General features: G+C 39.4%; 1 pseudogene; it reads right to left on the bottom strand.

The window, feature by feature from the left end:
- Positions 1–5,944: 5,944 nt before the first annotated feature.
- LOC110577141 lies at positions 5,945–6,461 on the bottom strand (annotated as a pseudogene).
- Between the last annotated feature and the right edge of the window lie 1,372 nt (positions 6,462–7,833).

Genomic DNA, 7,833 nt, shown 5'->3' on the forward strand with positions numbered 1-7,833 from the left:
CCTTTCTGCTTTTAGGGGTCTTGAGGAAAGCCTGGGGGTTGTTAAAACTTGAGCAGCTGCCTCTGGGCTTTTGATTTTTAAATTTTAATATCTGTGCCCCCTTTGGCTGAAATTATACTTTCCATATGAATTGTATGCCCCCCCCACACACACTTTTTAATCATTTTGCTACCAGGATCCATAATATTTGCTTTTTATTATGTAATACATGGCTATTTCATTGACTTCCACTAACCATAAACTGTATGGTTTTCTCCACCATTGTTTCAGGCTCTTCTGTAAAGTCCTATGCATCACACTAACTAAATGCCTTCGCTATTTAGTTCAACCTTTTTAATTTTAGACACAAGGAATATAAGACATAAGTAAATATAGACATAAGTACTCACATTAAATGGGTCCAAAGGCAACTCCAAGCAGTGAAACTCCCAGGCTTACCTCTCCATTCCCACTCTGCTGCTGAACAGAGGGGGCTACCCATTCTCTGCCAGACTTCCTCAGAATTTAGGAATAAATGAAGAGTCTCAAGTTTTAACAAGATAGAAAGTTCCAAATGACTATCAACTAATATGAAGTATGAATAGACTTGCCACAAAATTTAAAGGATACTTCTATCACTCTGTGTGTGTGTGTGTGTGTGTGTGTGTGTATGGTCTTGACCCAGGTTTGAGAGCCACTGATAGGTCAGTTAGTCCTTCTCAACCATTAGATTCTGTCCACACCCCCAACGACCTCTCCTATGACCCCAGGGCCAGGTACCAGGCAACCAGGGACAGCCCCGAGCCCCCTGACATTATTCAAATTAGCCAATCCCAAGCATGTTTGCCCGGCCTCCCCTTTCTTTTCCACAGAAACTATAATCAAAGTGCTTGTTCACAGCTCACTTCCCTCCCTGTGCCTGCTGACCCACCCAGTGCTTGGTGCTTCGCCTGAGTGGCCCTGTCCTGGGGTTCTGTGTTCTCCCCAGGATGCTAGGAGTAAACAAACTGTAAAACTCTTTCCGGTCTCACCATTCACCACCACCACGAAGTAGCTAAAACAACTTCAACTTAACATGTTGGATTTCTCGGGGCGCGTGAGTGGCTCAGTGGGTGAAGCGTTTCCCTTTGGCTCAGGTCATGATCCCAGGGTCCTGGGATCAAGCCCTGCATCGCTCCCTGCTGAGCAGGGAGTCTGCTTCTCCCTCTCCTCCCTACTCCTCCACTCCTGCTCTCTGTTGCTATCTCTGTCTCTCTCTCTCTCAAATAAGTAAATTTTTAAAAACCATGTATGTGTGCAGAGGTGGTGTGGATGTGAGCGTGCATGGAGGAGAGAAGCTGCTACTCTCAGTAAGCCAAACGCTCAGGTTAAACAACTGACGAGTGTTACTGTGGGCGTTGTTTTTTTGTTTTTTGGGGTTTTTTTCTGTCATATTGCTACTTCTATTGTGGAAGACAAAAGCATTTCCATTTCAACAGTTTGTCAGCTTTATTAATGTTGGGCAAAATCAGTATGTTATGAAAATGAAACAGATCTATAGTTTTGGGGCAAAATTGTAAAATTAAACATATAGGTAACCTATTTATATACTGCTATAAAGTATTTTTTGAAGAGAGATATGCAAAGAAGCTATTACCTACATGAAATGTATATTTAAAGATTTTTTTTCATGCTGGGAGACAGGAATATAAAAAAAAGTGGATATATTTAACCATAACATGCTGTGATTCATCGAACAGCACAAACTTTCATTTCATGGAGTTTATCTGTTGACGTTGATTTAAACTATCATTTGAACAGCACAAACTTTCATTTCATGGAGTTTATCTGTTGACGTTGATTTAAACTATTATTTGTTTTATCATGTGGGAACATAAGTTATGTGGTCAAAAATACAAGGATTGTAAACTAATGTTGATTCAAGTTGTGTTGTCTTATCGTATTGTCTTTTCAAGGTGCTGCCAGTTGAAAAGGGAAGCATTGTGTTTACAAATCTGTTTTGAAATGTTTGCCAAAATTTTGGTAGTATCTTTAATAAAGATGTTTGTCTCCAGCATCCAATAAATAAATACATACATACATAAATAAAAACTTAAAAAAATTTAAAAACCATGTTGGATTTCTCAGTGATGTTTCATTTGAGAATGGTAAACGGAATGCCAACACGTGTGGGAACAAAACACAGGTTTGCTTAACTCAGAACAAATAAGAGATGTCGGTTTTTCAAGTACTTTTACAAGACTATTTGACGGCCTGCGGACTAATAATGCCACCTGGTGGACAAATGAAATAAGTGCAAAGAAGGTTTCTAGGTAGGCGTGTGTGTGTGTGTGTGTGTGTGTGTGTGTGTGTGTGTGTGAATTAGGGAAATAGTAAAGGGATTTTATTTTTTTTATTTAAAGATTTTATTTATTTGTTTGACAGAGAGAGACACAGCAAGAGCGGGAACACAAGCAGGGGGAGTGGGAGAGGGAGAAGCAGGCTTCCCGCGGAGCAGGGAGCCCGATGCGGGGCTCGATCCCAGGACCCTGGAACCAGGACCTGAGCCGAAGGCAGACGCTTAACGACTTAGCCACCGAGGCGCCCTAGTAAAGGGATTTTAGTAAATGTTCTTGTGTGAAGTCACAGTAAAGCATATTCAACTGAAGCTATAAAAAGTCCAGTTCCTGTGACCTGTGATTTGCAGCTTCTTCCCACATACATTTAACAAGGTTTACTAGTAATTAATACCAGATCCCTCATCTGTCATTTATGCAGAGGCAACTTAAGCAAATTGCTTAATTTCTCTGAGTCTCAGATAATTTACAGCCATAACATCAGTTAATTCTCACAAGAGAACACTGCATGGAGGATATTAATATTCTCATTTTTTTAAATGAGAAATCAAATTCTGTGGCTTGAAACAAATTAGGCCTTCTACAGCGGGTAATCCTCCCAGCTGATCAACCCTTTGAATATTATTTCATTTATTAGAACTTTGATTAAATGGCACACAAAACCCCACAGCCTTCTGTTTCTTTAGACGTTTTTATAAATAGAAAATGATTTCTGTTTCATTTGATTTGATGTAGATAAAACTTGTGCAAAGACATCAAGCACAGATGTGACCTCCATTGGACAGAGGTTAGAATATGAAGCGGGTATGGTGGTCTCTAGAGAGAAGATGGCATCCTGTTAAAAAGAAAAAGAAGGGAGGTTGGGAAATTGCTATTTGCTCTGGCTTGCCTGAACTGTTGAGACCCTTGGAGGAACTGGAACCTGCACTGTGGACTCTCCCCTCTTCATCCCTCGGAGTGTGGATCTCACTGTGTGAGGAGCAAATGCTCTGCCCAGCCGCACTGCCATGCACCATCCTTCCAACCCCACATGAAGACTCAGCGATGGGCGAGGGCTGGCCCCCGCTCTGCCTTAGCATTTTTCTTTATTTTTTTTAAATCAGGTTTTTTGAAGCGTAATTCACACAAAGCAAACTTACTTTTTTATGTAGATATTTCTATCAGTTGTGTTTTTTTTGTTAAAGATTTTATTTATTTGAGAAAGAGAGAATGAGTGGGGAGAGGCAGAGGGGGAGGGAGAGGGAGAGAGAATCTTAAGCAGACTCTGGGCTGAGCGGGGCTCGATCTCCCCACCCTGAGATCATGACCTGAGCCTAAACCAAGAGTCCTCACACTGAACCAACTGAGCCACCCAGGCGCCCCTATTTCTATCAGTTTTAACAAATATATGCAACCACATAGCCACCATCACAATTGAGAAGTGGGGTATTTCCATTACCTCAGATTTTCCTTGTCCCGCTGATAGTCCCCTCTGCACAACCCCCAACCATGGCAACTCCGGCTATACATTTTGTTCTTATCATTTCATCTTTTCTAAAATGTCATACAAATAGAATCAAACAGCATGTAGCCTTTTATGTCTGGCTTCTTTCACTTACAGTAATGCTTAAGAGGCTCACTCAGATTGCCACATGTATCAGGGGTTTTTATGTTTATTGTTGAATAGTACTCCATTGTATGGGTGCATCACCATTTATTTATCCAGTCATCACTTGGTGAGTTGCTCATTGGGACTATTAGGAATAGAGCTGCTATAAACATTTGTAAAGATGCTTTCTGTGGACATACATTTTTATTTGATTTGGTTAGAAATCTAGAGGTGGAATTGCTTTGTCATATTTAATGTATAAAAATATAAAAGTCTGGGGCGCCAGGGTGGCTCAGTCGGTTAAGCGTCTGACTTGGGCTAGGGTCATGGTCTCAGAGTCCTGGGATGGAGCCCTGCATCAGGGCCCCCCCCGCTCAGCAGAGAGTCTGCTTCTCTCTCGCCCTCTGCCCCTCCCCCGCTCATGTTCTTTCTCTCACGCTCAAATAAATGAATAAAATCTTTAAAATATATTTATAAATCTGCCAAGCTGCTTGTCACAGTGATCATTCAACTTTGCATGCTCACTAGCAATTTTGAGAGTTCCTGTTCCTTGACATTTTCATCTGTACTTGGCATTATTGTCAATTTCTCTGTGTGTGTTTTTCTAATGTGTAGTGATTTTCTGCTATGGTTTGATTTGCATTTTCCTAATGATTAAAGATGGTGATAAGCTCTTCATGTGTATTTTTGCCTCTATCTTGTCATGGAGGGTTCCTCTGATGTCAATTAGATCAAATTGGTTATCTTTTTCCTAGGTTTTCTTTACCCTTATTGATCATCTGTCTACTTGTGGTATAAATCTCTGAGAGAAAATTAAAAGTCTTAAACTAATTGTATATGGGCTTAATTCTTCTTTAAATTTTATCATTTTCTATTGTATTTTGAAGCGCCAAATATTAGGTGAAGCTCCAAATATACATAGAGGAAGGTGATGTTTTCTCAGTGAATTGACACCTTTTATCATTTCTTTACTCCTTCCCCCTCACTTAAAAACTTTCAACCTGTACCTTTATATTTAACGGGCACACATCTTCAAGTCAGTATCAAAGCTCTGTCTTTTAGCTGAGGCATTGAGAATGCTGATATTTAATGTAATTATTTATGTGGTTGGCTTTAAAAATGCCATCTTGCTAGTCATTTTTCTATTTTCTCCTGCTGCTTTCTTTTGTTTTAAAAATTCCACACTGAATACGTAGATCAAATTGGAGAGAACTGACATCTTAACAATATTGAATCTTTCTATCCATGAAAATGGAATACCTCTCCACTTATTTAGATCTTTGGTTTCTTTCATCAGTTATGTAGTTTTCCTCATTTACATCTTATATATTTTGTTAAATTCATACCTACGTATTTCTCTTTTTTGGTGGTAATATAAATAGTACTGTGTTTTTATTTCCAAATCCCAAGAATTCTTTGCTGGTATATAGGAAAGCAGTTGACTTTAGTATCATAAGATTGTGTCCTGCAATCTTACTATAATCACTAATTAGTTGCATAACTTTTTTAAATCTTTATTTCAAAATAGTGTTTTTATTATATAAAGGTGTAAAAATCCAGCAAAACCAGAAATACTGGATATATTTTCCTGGGCTTTCACATTTGTTGATTTTTATTCGCAATCTCTTTTTCAGCACAATTTACAACGTAACCCCATTTGCAGTTTGATTATACAAGTGCTAAGTGGCAGAAAGGTCTAGAATAAATACATCAAAAAAGAGGCCGGGGCGCCTGGGTGGCTCAGTCGTTAAGCGTCTGCCTTCAGCTCAGGTCATGATCCCAGGGTCCTGGGATCAAGCCCCACATCAGGCTCCCTGCTCAGCGTGAAGCCTGCCTCTCCCTCTCCCACTCCCCCTGCTTGTGTTCCCTCTCTCGCTGTTTCTCTCTGTGAAATAAATAAATAAAATCTTTAAAAAAAAAAAAAAAGAGGCCAAGCCGTGAAACTAAGTTGCTTGCAACAGGTCTATGAGGGTGGGGGAAAGTGTCTAGGAAATAAAACAGAGTAAGACAAAGCAACTGGAAGGTTTTAGCTAAAGTTCTTTCAATCATCTTTGTCTTTTGCTCCATGTTTAAGGATGCGCGTGAACTCAATATAATTGAAATTTCCCTTTTTGTCAATAGGCGCTTCTCTGTACAGCTCATCCACTTCTTCATCTGTAAACCGATCTCCCATGGTTGTCAGCAGCTCTCTCAGATAATCTTCCTGGATGGTGCCAGTTGCTTCTTCATCAAAGCAAGCAAAAGCGTTTCTGATGACATCTTCTGGATCTGTGCCATTTAACTTCTCACCAAACATTGTGAGGAACACAGTGAAATTTATGGGCCCTGGAGCCTCATTCATCATGGCCTCAAGGTATGCATTGGTTGGATTCTTCCCTAGAGAAGCAAGCATATCATGCAAATCCTCCTTGTCAATGAAACCATCTCTGTTCTGATCAATCATGTTGAAGGCCTCTTTGAACTCCTGACTGAGACTGGTCAAACATGGTGAATACATTGGATGTTGCATGCTGGGGGTGCTTCTTGGTGGTCTTGGTCTTTGCCTTTTTGCTCAACATGGTGGCTATTTAATTCGCCGCCAGACACCAGAATCCGGGCTGCCCTGCGTGAGACGATGTGAGCGATGGCGACGATGGCTGGGCTGTCTAGTTGCATGACTTTTTTTTGTCAATTCTTCAAAATTTTCTACATAGATAGTCATGTCATCTGCAAACAAAGACAGTTGTATTTCTTCCTTCCCAATCATTATACATTTTATTTCCTTTTCTATCTTATTGCACTAGCTAGGATTTGTAGTTTGCTAGTGAATAGGAGTGATGAGGGGAAGCATCTTGGCCTTGTTCCCCATCTTAGGAAGAAAGCATCTTGTTTCTCACAATTAAGTATATAATGCTAACTGTCTATTTTTAAGTAAATTTTATTTTTTTAAGCAGTTTTAGGTTCACATAGAAAAACTGAGTAGAAAGTATAGAGAGTTCCCATGTATCTGGTGCTTCCACATATGCACATCCTCCCCCACTATCAACATCCCCCACCAGAATGGTACATTTGTTACAATCAGTGAACCTGCATTGATATATCAATATCACCAAAGTCTATAGTTTACATCATGGTTCACTCTTGATGTACATTCTATGACTTTGCACAAATATATAATGGCATGTATCCATCATTATGGTATCATACTTCACTGCCCTTAAGATTCTCAGTGTTCTACCTATTCTTCACTCCTCCCCATCCCAACCCCTGGCAACCACTGATCTTTTTTACTATCTTCATAGTTTTGCTTTTTCCAGAATGTCATGTAGTTGGAATCATACAATATGTGGCCTCTCAGATTGACTTCTTTCACTCATTAATATGCATTTAAGTTTCCTTCCTATCTTTTCATGGATTGATAGTTCATTTCCTTTTAGCACTGAATAATATTTCATTGTTAGGATGTACCACAGTTTATCCATTCACCTACTGAACACCTTGATTGCTTCCAAACTTTGGCAATTATAAATAAATCTGCTATAAATACCTGTGTGCAGGATTTGGAGTGGATATAAGTCTTCAGCTCATTTGAGTAAGTATCAATGAGTATGATTGCTTGATCATATGAAAAGAGTGTGTTTACTCTTGTAAGAAACTGTCAAACTGTCTTCCACAGTAGCTGGACCGTTTGCATTCCCACTAGCTGTGAATGAGAACTCCTGTTGGTCCACATCTTCACTATCATTTGGTGTTGCCAGTTTTTTAATTTTTATTTCTGGATTTTGTCCATTTTAATAGATGTGTATCTCGTTGTTTTAATTTGCATTTCCCTAATGACATATAATGTCAAGCATCTTTTCATATGCTTAAATGCCATTTGTGTATCTTTCTTCATGAGGTGTCTGTTCAGCTCTTTTGGTCATTTTTTAATTGGGTTGTTCATTTTCCTGT

Source organism: Neomonachus schauinslandi, chromosome 14 (assembly GCF_002201575.2).
Source record: "Neomonachus schauinslandi chromosome 14, ASM220157v2, whole genome shotgun sequence".
In the NCBI taxonomy this organism is placed as follows: domain Eukaryota; kingdom Metazoa; phylum Chordata; class Mammalia; order Carnivora; family Phocidae; genus Neomonachus; species Neomonachus schauinslandi.